The sequence below is a fragment of the Thalia democratica genome, chromosome 1, assembly GCF_965202585.1.
Source record: "Thalia democratica chromosome 1, ktThaDemo2.hap1.1, whole genome shotgun sequence".
Taxonomy (NCBI): Eukaryota; Metazoa; Chordata; class Thaliacea; order Salpida; family Salpidae; genus Thalia; species Thalia democratica.
The window spans coordinates 54,320,913-54,335,170 of NC_139165.1; positions in this window are offsets into that span (position 1 = coordinate 54,320,913).

A 14,258-nucleotide genomic window follows, 5' to 3' on the forward strand; every position below is an offset into this window, starting at 1 on the left:
AACTGTAGAGTAATAAACTTTGGACAAAACTGCTTAAAGAAAATTTCTTTTTTATTTTATCATATATAAATATAACATATTTTTTCATTAAGCTTTAGCATTCCCTACGAAATACTAGGAAAATGTATAATTTATGTTTTTTTTTTGCAGTATATCAATAAAATAATTTTTAATTTTTTAAAAATACTAAATAAAACAAACGCAATTAAACATTAGTTTTAAATTTTGTCTGAGACATATATGCTTTTTATAAAGCTTTTAAAAATAATGATTTTTTTAGTTTGTCAAAAAAGCTATCTGTTTAATTAAATCTTAAAATAAAACTTGTAAAATAAAATTTTATATTAGTTTTATCGGCTATTGAATCATGTTATCAGATATTTTGACAAAACAAGTTCTTGTAGTAAAAAATACGACTTTAAATATACAAAATGAATCAGATTTAAATTTTTTTGAATAAAAAATAAGTTAAAATTTTTATTGCCAAAAATAAATAGTTTTAAACTTTTATATGTTTTTTTTACTAATACGATTTGAGTAAGGGTATAAAAAAGTATCGCAATAGTGATATGATAAACTAAATGTCTCTAGGTTACTCTTAAAAAAATCTTTGTAAAAATTCCTTTCTAAATAAAATGTTTTTTAATCAACTAATTTTTAAACGTGTAGATAAATGAATTAACTATGTTTAAGTACTAATAAATTTTTAAAAGCTTATATAATATTTTTTATAAGACTTTATTAGCTTTTTATTGTAACACTACAGAAAATTTTCAATTTATATACATTGAAGGCGAGTTAATACAAATAAATATTAAACCTTAATACAGTCTCAACTCAACCATACAGATATACTGTAACAAATCTTTTTTACAGTAACTACATTTACTTTACAGTCGTTTGTAAATTTTTCGCTTTCTTTTTTTTTTGCATCTAAGGTTTTATCTTGATTTGTAATTATAAAATAAACTTATTTCATTAATTTGATTAATTTTAAAAAATCAAACTTATACCGTTCTAAAACGATTTAGTTGTAGATCAATTATTTAAAAGCAAACATTAATGCAACAAAGTAACAAAATAATAGAACAAAATGTTTTAGTATTAAAAAAAAGGTATTTTATTTCAAAAAACTGTAAAAATATAAAATAAGATTTTAAAGAAATAAATAATGTAACTATTGAAATTTTAATAAACTTAATTTTTTTGTTATTTCAGATCAGAGACATTAATTAAATTAGTTTAATATTTAATCATATTTTTTTCAAGTTTCAAGTATATAAGTATGCTTTAAACAAATCATAGTAAAATTGAAATATTTTTAACGATACTTTTTTAGTTGGAAAGCAATAAAAAAAAATTATACAGTAATCTTCCTTTATTGTACCAACATATGTCTCTGTGTGTTAACGGATTAACACACTTCAACTGGGTTCTGTAAAAAAAATACTATAATGAAAGATTAGAACCTAAAGTAGGCGTATACATGTGTTCATTATTATAAAAATAGTTTCTACAGATTTGTAGAGGTTAATAGTTAATAATAGGTAAAATACTTAATGTTAAATCCAACTATTATAAAACTGTATAATATTTGTAATTATTAAGTCTAAATTAAGTAAAGTAAACTAAAACACACAACAAAACAAACACTTAAATTTTGTTAACAAACACTTAAATTTATATTTTGAATATTTAAAAAATTATATTAATTATATTTTTCCTCCTATTATTGAAATAGTATTGGAACTTGGTTTTATGGGTTTGTAAACAAATGTAGACTTTTAACAGTTTTTAAGGTTTATTAAAAAATGGTTTTAGTATAAAATCTAACTTATTCAAGATAATATAATGTTTACTTTACTATTAACTAAACATTTGTTTGACTATTTTGACTTTTATATTTAACCTAAACTGAATTTGTGAGAATTTTAAAGCTAAGTAAACCATTTAAGATGTTTATATTTAACTTGAGTAAGACTTATAAGTTTGGTATGTTCATTTAAAAATTTTTAAAGCATTCAAAATCTATTACTAACTGATTTTTAACAAACCTTCACATTCTGGGTTTCGGCTGTTCTGATTTCTGATGTATAAAATTTTCACCTGCTAGATTATAGATACAGCATAACGAAAATTTTAGACTCAGAATCTGGAAATATTAATAAAACTAAATAACGGTTTTATTACGCCACCTGTAAACTTTATCAGGACTAAATTTATAGTTGACTCACGTTATGACTATCAAATAAAAGTAAAAAACAGTTTTATATTTAGCAGTCATATATCTTTGAACGGCGTGTAATTGGCTATTAATAAGTTTTACAGATGTATACTTTTTTGGTTTTACTAAACTGTTTACTTTTCCGAATACCTTTTAAATTAAAACATATCTTTGTTATTGATTAAATTTTATCAACACATCTTTAACTGAGTGTATGTTTTAAAATAATCAATAATAGAAAAATTTTAAGTTAACGAAAAATAAATTGCAAAATGAATTTCTGTCTCCAATTTTTTTTTAAAGATAGTACCGAAAAGAAGTTATTTAGTAGACTTGTAAGTATTTCATCATATATCTAAAACGTGCTTTAATACTTAAATATCATAATTTTATCTCTATGGAAACAGCTTAAAAACTATAAAACTATGAAACTTGGATCGTGTACTCTGTTCTTAATTTTTTTTGTCCATAAACTTCTTTAAAAATGCCAGTAAATATTGAGCAAGTTTCTGAAAATAACTTAGGTAAGCTTCAGTAATGATAACTTATGTTTATAAAACAAAATAGTTTAAGTCTGAACAGGGAAATTTTAACTTTAATAAAGTCGACTTTATGACTTTATGATGGTTATGTACAAATCAAACATTTAAATTTGATTTTAACCCAAGTATTTTGTAGTTTACAAATTGTCTTAACAATGGTTATTGTGTGTTTGTATATTGAAAATAGTACAAGAGTTGTAGAAAGAAAATTATATACATGATTCAGTCTTACATCTTTTCTTTTTTCTAAAAATATTTCGCTTTCTGACTAGAACATGTCGTTGTTGTATTTAGAGTTTATTTTTTGGTCGTGTATAGTAATGTTTTTTTTTATATTAACAAAAGTAGTGCTTTTAATTAACAAAAGATTCAAAATATTTAAAATTAAGTTGCAGTATAGTATTTACTGTGAAAATGAGATAAATACCTTGCAAAAAGCTTTAATTAAGTTATTTTTTCAATCCACACATACCCTTGATCAACTTTAAATATTTAGCACAATATAAAACGTTTATGCATCACCCTTTTTTTAAACCAAAACTGTATTTTTCAAAATAAAATTAACCATTTTTAATAAAGTTACTTTTAATTGTTCAGTAAAAGTTGAACAAGACGTGAACACTTGCACTAAAGTATGAAAAAAAGTTTGTTGAAAAACTTTATTTAGACTAAAAAAACAAGTTCTGTTTTCTTTTAATATTTTTTTTTTCGTTTATAAAATATACCAGTATTTAGACCAGTGATAGGAAAACTAGCCCGAAAAGCAAAAATCTGAGTCCTGGGAGGTACTTTTTAGCAAAAAATCAAACATTTTAAAAACAATTTAAAAAAATTATTATGGTTATTTTATTCACCTAATTTACAATTAGGTTGTTAATTTAATTATTATTAACTAATTACTAGTTTTTGCAATTTCATAGTTTATCACACTTTTTGTTTGAAATAGCATGTTTTATGGATTATCTCAAGTTTTATAAATTACTGAGTAACGAAGACGACTTTTTTCTATATCAGTGCGGCCGGCAAGCAACCTTTTTTAGGAAAATTAACCGTTTTATATCATAGGCTGTTATTATCAAATACCCTGATTTAGACAAATAAAAGAAAACTTATGAAGCTAATTTATAAACAGCTACAGTTTTGAAATGGATTACAGCAATTATTTCATATGGAGCTTTTTTCTCAAGTCTTGTATGTTTTACTTTAATCGGAATAGAAATAAGCAATTATTATCTTCAATTTTATTTGGTAAGTTTTTTTTGACTGTTTATTCATAGAATGTGTGTTTCTAGTGTTTACAACTACAATAAATAAAAAAATATATAAAGTTTATAAAAACAAATTATACAGTAATCTTCCTTTATTATACCAACATATGTTTCTGTGTGTTAACGAATCAACAACACTTCAACTGGGTTCTGTAAAAAATAATTACTGTAATGTAAGAATAGATGCATAGAATAAAGTAGGTGTATACATGTTTTCATTATAATAAAATAATTTCTACAGATTTTTACAGGTTAATAGTTAATAATAGGTAAAATACTTAAAGTTAAATACGACTGTTATAAAACTATATAACATTTGTAATTATTAAGTCTAAACTAAGTAAAGTAAACTAAAATACACAACAAAACAACAAATCATCATATAAACAAACCACTTACTTTAAAGGAAGGAAATACTGATTCAAATTTATTATACTGTTGTCAATGATTGAATAAAATACATCCAATAATTACGTCACAATATATATGAAGATTAAGACAGCTATCTAATTTATATTATAAAGCTGGTTAATTTAGACTTTATGTTAGGAAAAGCTGTAAAGCGCTTTAATATAAATAGTAGTGTGTAATCTATTATGAATAAAAATGAAACAACAACCATTAGTTAATGAATCAATAAAATTTAACAACGGTAAAGACAATAAAAGTCTCAGGAAACTTGATTCATTAATTACTGGTTGTTGTTTCATTTTTATTCAAAATAGATTACACACTACTTTTTATATTAAAGCGCTTTACAGCTTTTCTTAACATAAAGTCTAAATTAACCAGCTTTATAATATAAATTAGATAGCTGTCTTAATCTTCATATATATTGTGACGTAATTATTGGATGCATTTTATTCAATCATTGACAACAGTATAATAAATTTGAATCAGTATTTCCTTCCATTAAAGTAAGTGGTTTGTTTATATTATGATTTATTGCTTTGTTGTGTATTTTAGTTTACTTAACTTAGTTTAGACTTAATAATTACAAATATAATATAGTTTTATAACAGTCGTATTTAACTTTAAGTATTTTACCTATTATTAACTATTAACCTGTAAAAATCTGTAGAAATTATTTTATTATAATGAAAACATGTATACACCTACTTTATTCTATGCTTCTATTCTTACATTACAGTAATTATTTTTTTACAGAACCCAGTTGAAGAGTGTTGATTTGTAAACACACAAAAACATATGTTGGTACAATAAAGGAAGATAACTGTATAATTTGTTTTTATTTGTATTCCAGTGAACTTGTTTCACTGGGATCTTTTGTTATCAAACGATTAAGTCTATACTTTCAACAGTTATATAAAGTCTATAAAGCCTAACCACAAAAAGAGTTTCAGTAAAATAAAAACTCCAATTACAAAAAATTTAAGATAACCTTACTTTAGTTTTTTTACTGTTAAGTTTAAAAAAAAGTTGAAATAGATAAATTCTAGGTAAGTGGGTAGCAAGCAGAATTGGACTTTTTAGTAACTAATACATCAAAGCAAGTGTTGTAAACAATATTCTCATGAGCCGGTTTCTTCTTTTAAAAAATGTGTTTGATTCTTTTTGTTTTTAGTATTTAAAAAGCTATATACAAGTGAAAATGCGGTGAATTTCGGTTTTTGCAACTCAAAAGTCACACGAAATGCTCTTATTTTATCTTAATAAAAGGCTTGCAACAACTACAAAAAATTTTGCAACATTAATCAAAACTTTTTTTACGGTTTTTATTTGATTTAGTGTTTGTTAAAGTATAAGCTTTATTTACACTTTTGTCTTATAGTTTACCATGAATCATTGAATAAGAGGCTGAATAAATGTTTTTTTTTTTAATTTATCTAATGGCATATAACGTACTGTTAGGTTTTTGCAAGCGTTATATTGAAGTCTGCTTATGTTTTTATTATTTTTAAATTTACATTTTCAAAACACTTTATACTATTCTTTGATAATCGTTATAAAATATTTTTAAAGGGTGTAAAAAGATTAGTAATAAACAAGTATTCAAAGTATTTTTGCGTAGTTTTCGCAAGCTATTTTTTAATAAAATTATGAAGTTTTTTAATTAATCTTTAATGTCCATTTTAATTAAACGAAATAATCAAAAAGATTACTTGCCTACATCATTGATAGTGTAACATCTAAAAAGCTTTAGAAGCATGCTTTTCTTAAGTTTTACTTTTTTTTTAATTATTTTTGTTATAGATAGTAGGCACTACACTATGTTCTATTTTAAATATAATAAAAGTTATCAAGGACTATACACTAACGTATATCTGAATTGTACAAAAAATAGTCTGAGTTTAATTATGCTGTTTCTAAATGTTTTTTAAATATTCTAGATACTTTAAATTTTTCTTTCAGTGTGAAAGTTTTTACTTATTTTACATATACTGAAACAAGTCTACGACAAAGATATTAGCTAAATCAACGTCTAGTAATCTTTGTATATTTACTCTGTCACTTAGGTTATAATATTAACTTTGTCTCCGAAACCAGTTTTGTTGACACCTGTTGGGCTTAAGGAATACTCCTTTGAGTCCTTACAAATACCAATTAAGTTATAAATTTAAAATTAAACCAATAAAGTTTATAAATATAGTACAGTAACTAAACATGTTGTTTTAAAAATTAACTTTATTACTTAACATTATACATTCTAACTATAATTTAACACATTATTCTTTATAGCTAAATACTATAATTATATAGGATCTGACAAAAGAGGTTGTTAAGAACATTACCAATGTCCTATCTAAAGAAAGCATCTGAAAAGTCTTACAACTGAAAAAAAATAAACCCAAGATTAGGCTATTAAAACTTTTTGTATAAATGCAATTATGTCTGTTTAATAACTCACACTATAAACAGTAATTTTAATTGACTATCGATTAAGAAAAATTTATCATTTTTTGACTTCAATCTTTTCTTTTATTCTTTAAAGTTTAACTGTACAAATCTCTTTAAAAACTCTTATTATTAAAATTTTTTTTGGGTAAAATAAAACAACAGCTTGATAGTCTTAGTTTATTTTAGATAGTTTAACAATATAGTAGTTTTATTGCATTTAAAAAAAATAATTGAAATTACAACTTTAATAATTTACTTAATTTCATAGGTTAATGCACTTTTACGAATTTTTAAACTTCATTGCAAATTGTTAGTACATGTTCGTTTTTAATATAAAAGTAAAGTTTAGTCTAAAGTTAGCTAAAAATGTTTTACTTTATAACTGTTTGCCCCGTATTGTGCGTAAATGCGTGAGCAGGAAACTATCACAAAAGTCAAAATTCGAAATTTAGAAATTCTATTAAATAAAATTTAATTTATCATTAATATCTTAACATTCTAAACTTTAACCTAGAACATTGAAACTTTTTATTATTGTTATAGTGTACTACTAGGTCTTGTCTCAAGTGGGTATTAACTTTATTGGTCATTTTACCGTTTTCGTTTAAATAGTTAAGTGTCCAATACAAAGCATAGTTACTATATAATTAAGCGTTTAACTAAAACTTAGCACTTGTCTTAAAATGTCTTAATCGACTAAACTTTAACTTAGAACGTCTTATCTCCAGTGGGCCCCAGCTACTAAAGTTTAATTACACTTAGCTGATTGTATAAAATAAATTTATTTGAAGCAAGCCTTGTAACTTTGATTAATATATAGCAATTGAAATTAGAGTTGAATATTCAGGCCACACACTTAATTATAGTTAAGTTATAGTTATTTTATTACTTAAGTTCAACTGCTATTTTTTCTAATTGAAATTGAATTAATGTTGTTTAAATTGTTAAAAAAATACTTTTATTGACAAAACTAATTTAAATGTTAAGGAAGTTAAAATTTCAAATTTTAAAGGAAATAAAAAAGGACTCTATATATAGTAATATGATATTACTAACATCTTAACATTTTCAATAAATGAAATTTTATCTGTTCCTTAGTATTACAATTTGAATAATTTCATGGTATTATTTCTTTACCAGAAGGCTAACTTTTTAAGAGTGTAAATTAGCAAAATACTGTTTATAAAATACACTCTTCAGAATAAAAAATAATTTTTACAGTTAATAATACACTTTTATGCTTATATATACATCGTTATATTTACATTATAATAAAAATTCTCTAATATGAAAGTTTTTTTAAGTATACCATTAAAAGCTACTATAGAAAATACTCTATTATCGAACAAATAAAATAGTGCCACCCTACTGAAAAATATCTAGACACACCCCTGCTTAAAACTTATAGTTTTTTAGCTTTTAAGTTGTTTAAAAAACATAGAATTACCAGAATGCAACAAAAATCATTTATCAATAACTTATATTCTAACCGAAAAAGTATTATTGAAAAGCAGAAGACTGCAATTTTTTTTCGACACAAAAAAAAGGTGTAAAAAAAGCCTACGAAGATTTGTTTGCAAAACTAAACATTCGAGATAAATTGAATTTCTAAGCAAAAAACTCAAGCCAGATTTAGGATTTTATCAAACACCAAAAAACACTAAGTAGAAAAGATCAAATAAGTGAAAGGATCAGTGATAAAAGTTAATTTTAAGGAAAAGAAGAAAAAAGTTATAACAAAATGATTTTACTTGTAGTAGTAGACAAGTAAATTAGTATAAGTACTATTATAGGAAGGTTTTTGAATGTATTTATATACCATGTGCAACTTATCATTAATATATATTTTTTTTATACTTTTTACTACACAAAGCTTTTCAAAACTATACGAGTTTCATTCTCAAGTGATAAATGTTTAAATGAAGTTTGAAAAAAAATTGTTTAGTGAACAGCTTAAAAAAGAACTTTAAATTATGACGTATGAATAAATTCAAACAAATACAAATTTTAGAGACTTAACAAGTAAACTAAAGTAAAGGTACGTTTATCAATAGATTGTTTATAACTTTGCTTTTCTATTTAATGCTATTTGCGTATTTAAATTAGGTCGCTCCTCCTCAATCAATATTTATTCCAGGCTGTAGAGTTCGCTTTGTTTACATCGTTTCAAAACTTTAAAGTTTTGAACTATGTCAGAGTTTTGACAGGGTGTGCAATTACAAATATGTTCAAATATTGCGCTGTTTTTATCTGTTCCACAGTGGTCTATAATTCCTCGGAATATTTGCCGTAATGTTATTTGCACACCCTGTCAAAATTCTGACATAGTTCAAAACTTTAAAGTTTTGAAACGATGTAAACAAAGCGAACTGTACTCCGTACTCAACGGAAGCCACCCTAATCTTTAGATTTTCGTTGATATACTTAAAACCACCAAAAACCCTCGAGATTTTGGTGTTGAACACCTTTTAGCAGGGATACAACCAGATCCTAAAAGAATAAGATTCCGGTAAGCGGACGAGCAGCTGTTTCATCTTGTTTCGAACTTAAATGAAAACAATAACTTGATGGAATTCCTACGCGGTGTACAGTACAATTTTAGTATAGATAAGTATAGTTTTGTATTCACGTTTATGGTCGTTCTTCTAATAAAGTTTAAACTAGTGTTTTACATAAATAAAGTATTTATAACAATCTTGTCAGCCATGCAAAATGTTTAAATAAATTGTAAGTAAAATATTAGTACTTTATTATGTGAAATAAAATAGTATAAAGTTTAAGAACATTTAATTAAGTAATTAATAATTAAGTTATCATTTAATTTACCAACTTCTTGTTTTCTAGTTCTTATTTTCTTCTCAAAAAATATATCCTACTAAAGATGTTTTCTAACTTATTGTTTCCTAGGAGTGGTTTCTCTAAGGATAATTCGTAATCTACTTTAAAAGGCTGCCAAGCTTTGTCATACAATTTACTCATTACTTTACTATAACTTTATATGAAAATGACTTTAAATTTTTTGCTTTAAATCTTTCAAGACTTTATTTTGCAAACTTAATTGTTTTCTTAAAATCAAAACATATATATAATATAAAAACAACTTTGGTAGGTATACTTCCCTTTGAATTCACAATTAAAAGTGTCTAAAACGCGTAATCAATAGGATGCTGACTATATAAAGTGAAACTTAAACAATTTATCAAATATATTTATAACTAGTACTTAAATACTTCAAAGTATCGATCGTGCTAAAGTTTCATTTTCCGTTCTAAAGTGTCATTCCGTTCTAAAGTATCACTCCGTGCTAAAGTTTGAATCTGTGCTTAAGTGTCACATCGTTCTAAAGTGACGCTGTGCTTTTCTGACACCTACCCCGATCTCCGAAGAAGATAAAGCAATCACAATAAATGAACAATTAAATGGACCACTGGTGACAAGACCTAGCAGTACAAAAATAAAAAGGTTTAACGTTCTAAAGTAAAGTTTAGTGTGTAAAGGTATTAGAAAACAAGTGTTAACTTTTGGTTAAACGTTTAATTATACAGTATTTATGCTTTATATAGACACTTAACCATTTATACGAAAAACAGTTAAATGACCAATTAAATTGACACCCAATAGAAACAAAACTTAGTAGCACACGAATAAAAAGTTTCAAAGTTTGAGGTTAAAGTTTAGTATGTTAGGATATTAGAAGACTAATGGTATTTTTTTACCAGAATTTCTAAATTTAAAATTTTGTAATAATTCCTTGCTTATTGTAAGTGCAGTGAGTGATATATACAATGATTTAAATATAATTTCTTTGCATAATTTAACAAATAGTAGTCATAAAAAAATTATTAAACACTTAGTTTAAAGCATAATATAGCTTTTTTAGCTACACTCCAAGCGAAATAAAATAAGTTGTATTGCTTTTTTTGTCAATAGTTAAATTGTCTTCAAAAGTTATAATGTAATCAGACGCTCATTCAAAAAAAATGTTGCTTTAACAGCGTATAACTATTTGTGGATATTCGGACCTAGTAGTAGAAAAATAATATATATTATCATTATTTATTGAACGACAAAAAAGCGCTCAAAATTATTATTCCTTTCTTAGGAGCTGATGTACGAAATAACCTTTTGATTATCGAGTCGTACACCAATTAGAAACCTAAAACGTTTGTCTAGGACAATATCAAAATATTAATAGATAACTTAGTATAAAAAATTAAAGTTAAACAATTTGATCCCTTATTTGTCCGTAGTTTTATACAATGTAAAATTTAATATATGTTTGTTTATTCTGCTTAAAATAGTTTTGAACTAGTTTTTATTAAGTTTAGTTTTGTTCTTCATTGTGGCAAACTTAGGTTATTTTTTATCCAGTGTTAGTTTTAGTTTTAGTTAGTGTTTTGTGAAAGTACAGTCATTAAAAAGTGATAATTCGTTGAAAAGTGACATCTATGCAAAAATGACTCTCCTCGCAAAATTTATTGGATGTGATGTGGAAGTTTGTTCGGGTGGGAATCAATAAGGTGATAATGGATTCGGGTAGAAAAATTGTGTGCATAATATAGTCATACAAACACAACATCTTAATTTGTTTGTGAATGTGATCGTGCTATTTAAAAAAAGTATTGACGTTTTATTATTAAAATATATTGAATAATTTTTAGTTAACAAAATGTGTATACGATGAAGTTTGTCAAAAAAATGTAAAAAATGTTTAGGAAACCTATAAACAGGATATATTCTTATTTTCAATTTTTTTAAATTTCCTTCCAACAGAATTTTTAAACACTTCAAGGAACATTTCCTGAAAGTTTGAAGTATTTATGTCAAAAATTGTAGGAGAAGATAGATTTTTAGTGAAATAGTCTTTTTTTGCAGTTTTAGTTTGTGCCTCCCATAAAGAACCTATTGTTGCCTCTGGCTATACCTCAAAAGTTATTTTTAAATTTTTAGTCTGTAAAAAGCATCTTGTTGCTTAGTAAAAACTCTATAAAATAGAATCAAATTGTGAAAAAAGTGATTTATTTAGTTAGAACAAGGTTTCCCAAACTTTTTTTTCAAATTGCCCTTTTTAAAGAAACTAAAAAAGCTATGGCCTCTTCAACAAGACTACTCAAAAACTACCATTGATAACACCTAAGAACTTATTTTTTTTTTTTTGCTTTTCATCATCACTCAGGAATATCTAGTGTAAGTTTCAAGTTATGACCTCAAGGCCTTCCTGTGGCTCCTTTACTGCTCATGGCCTCCAAGGGGGCCACTTAACCCAATTTGGGAAACCCTAAGTTAGTACCACAAAACAAGTATATCTTGATAAGTATTGAAACTTACTTAATGCAAATTATACACCATGAACTTAAAGTCAGTTGTGACCATTATAGTGGCTCATGTTTTCTGAGTCAGCAAAACTAAAATATTTTTTTGCTGTTATTTTTAATCTTAACTATTAAAACTTTGTGTTTTGTTTAATTTTTAATATGTTTGAGTAAGGTGGATTAGGAATGAAGGTATAAATAAATAAAGATTAAGTAAGGCCTTTTTAAATGCTGACTCAGCAAATATGCAAATCAAACTGAACTTTAGGTTTACTTTCCCTATGGATTTAATTATGTTAAAGTTAGAACTTAAATAAACTGTAAATACCGCTTTAAGAAAATGTACCAATAAAATAAGATAGATAAAATTTAAGACATATTTACTAAAAATTCAATTTTACTTATTTAAGTACAGAAATAAATCACAACATTTGTATACTTTAATCAGCGCTTTGAATATAAATGTACAATAGTTTTCTTTTCTAGTTAAATAGCCACAAAAACACCATAAAGTTGTTGAGATAGAAGTTCTATTATAATTTAAATAAAGTTATGTATTATTCAGGGTTGCCACACACTCAGGGAACTCAGGGAATCTCAGGGAATTTTCAAACTGTAGAAAATCTCAGGGAAACTCAGGGAATCTCAGGGAAACTCAGGGAATTTTGGCATTTTTCTTTTAACTCAGGGAAACTCAGGGAAGTTTTGATTTTTTCTCTAAATTTCAGGGAAGTTTTTGAAAATCTCAGGGAAATTTTTTTCTAGATCTAGAATGAGGTTTAGTTCATCCAGTTTCAATATTTTGTTCAAAAGTAGTAATTTTTATTATTTAAGTGGTTATTTAGAATTTTTTTAGCCTTGCGGCTAGTTCTTCAATATTCTTAGTATTAACATTGTAGTTTTTTTAAGTTTTAAATTTATATTTACTTAAGTAAAATCAAACAGTTTAGAGAAATGAAAGTTGTTGTTAACTATTCATTGAAAAGTTCTAATAAACTTTTTAATTTTAGTTACTTATGTAGTTTAAAAAACACTATGTTGTACTATTAGTCCTTTATCATTTTGCGCCACAAGATGGTTAGAGCCAAAGCAGGTAGCTGACAGAACCATTTTTATTTGGCCTAATGTTGTTAAAATGGTACAGTACTGGAAAAAACTGCCTGGTTACAAACAGCCACCAGGTCAAGATTTTATAACTATAAGCAATGCTATAAAGGATGATGTATTAAGGGCATAGGGGGGGGTAAACACCCTTTTTTGGTTTTTTATCTTATTTTATGTAGTTTTTACTAAGCTACAAGATGCTTTTTACAGATTCAAAAAATTCAAATTAATTTTTGAGATATAGCCGGTCTAAGTCGGAGGCAACAATAGGAACCTTATGGGAGGCGCAAACTAAAACGGCAAAAATAGACTATTTCACTAAAAATCTATCTTCTCCTACGTTTTTTGAGATAACTACCTCAAATTTTCAGGAAATGTTCCTTGATAAATTTAGAAAATTCTGTCGGAACAGAATTTAAAAAAATTAAAAAATAAAAATTTTATAATAAAAAAACTAAAAAAAAATTGTTTTTTTTGTTTATTTTTTATATAAAATTTTTATTTTTTAATTTTTTCAAAATCTGTTCCGACAGAATTTTTTAAATATTGCAAGGAACATTTCCTGAAAATTTGAGGTAGTTATCTCAAAAAACGTAGGAGGAGATAGATTTTTAGTGATTTCTAGTTATTTGCCGTTTTAGTTTGCGCCTCCCATAAGGTTCCTATTGTTGCCTTCAACTTTGACCGGCTATATCTCAAAAATTATTTTGAATTTTTTAAATCTGTAAAAAGCATCTTGTAGCTTGGTAAAAACTATATAAAATAAGATAAAAAACCAAAAAAGGGTGTTTACCCCCCCCTATGCCCTTAATAGTTGTGAAATTGAATTTTTTTAGCTTTGTTGCCTCAATTTTGGTTCCATATTTAACAAGGTATCAGGAAAACAGCCCAAGCATTCCTTTCATGTATGATGATATACAGAAGTTAGTATACAAGTTAATGAATATTG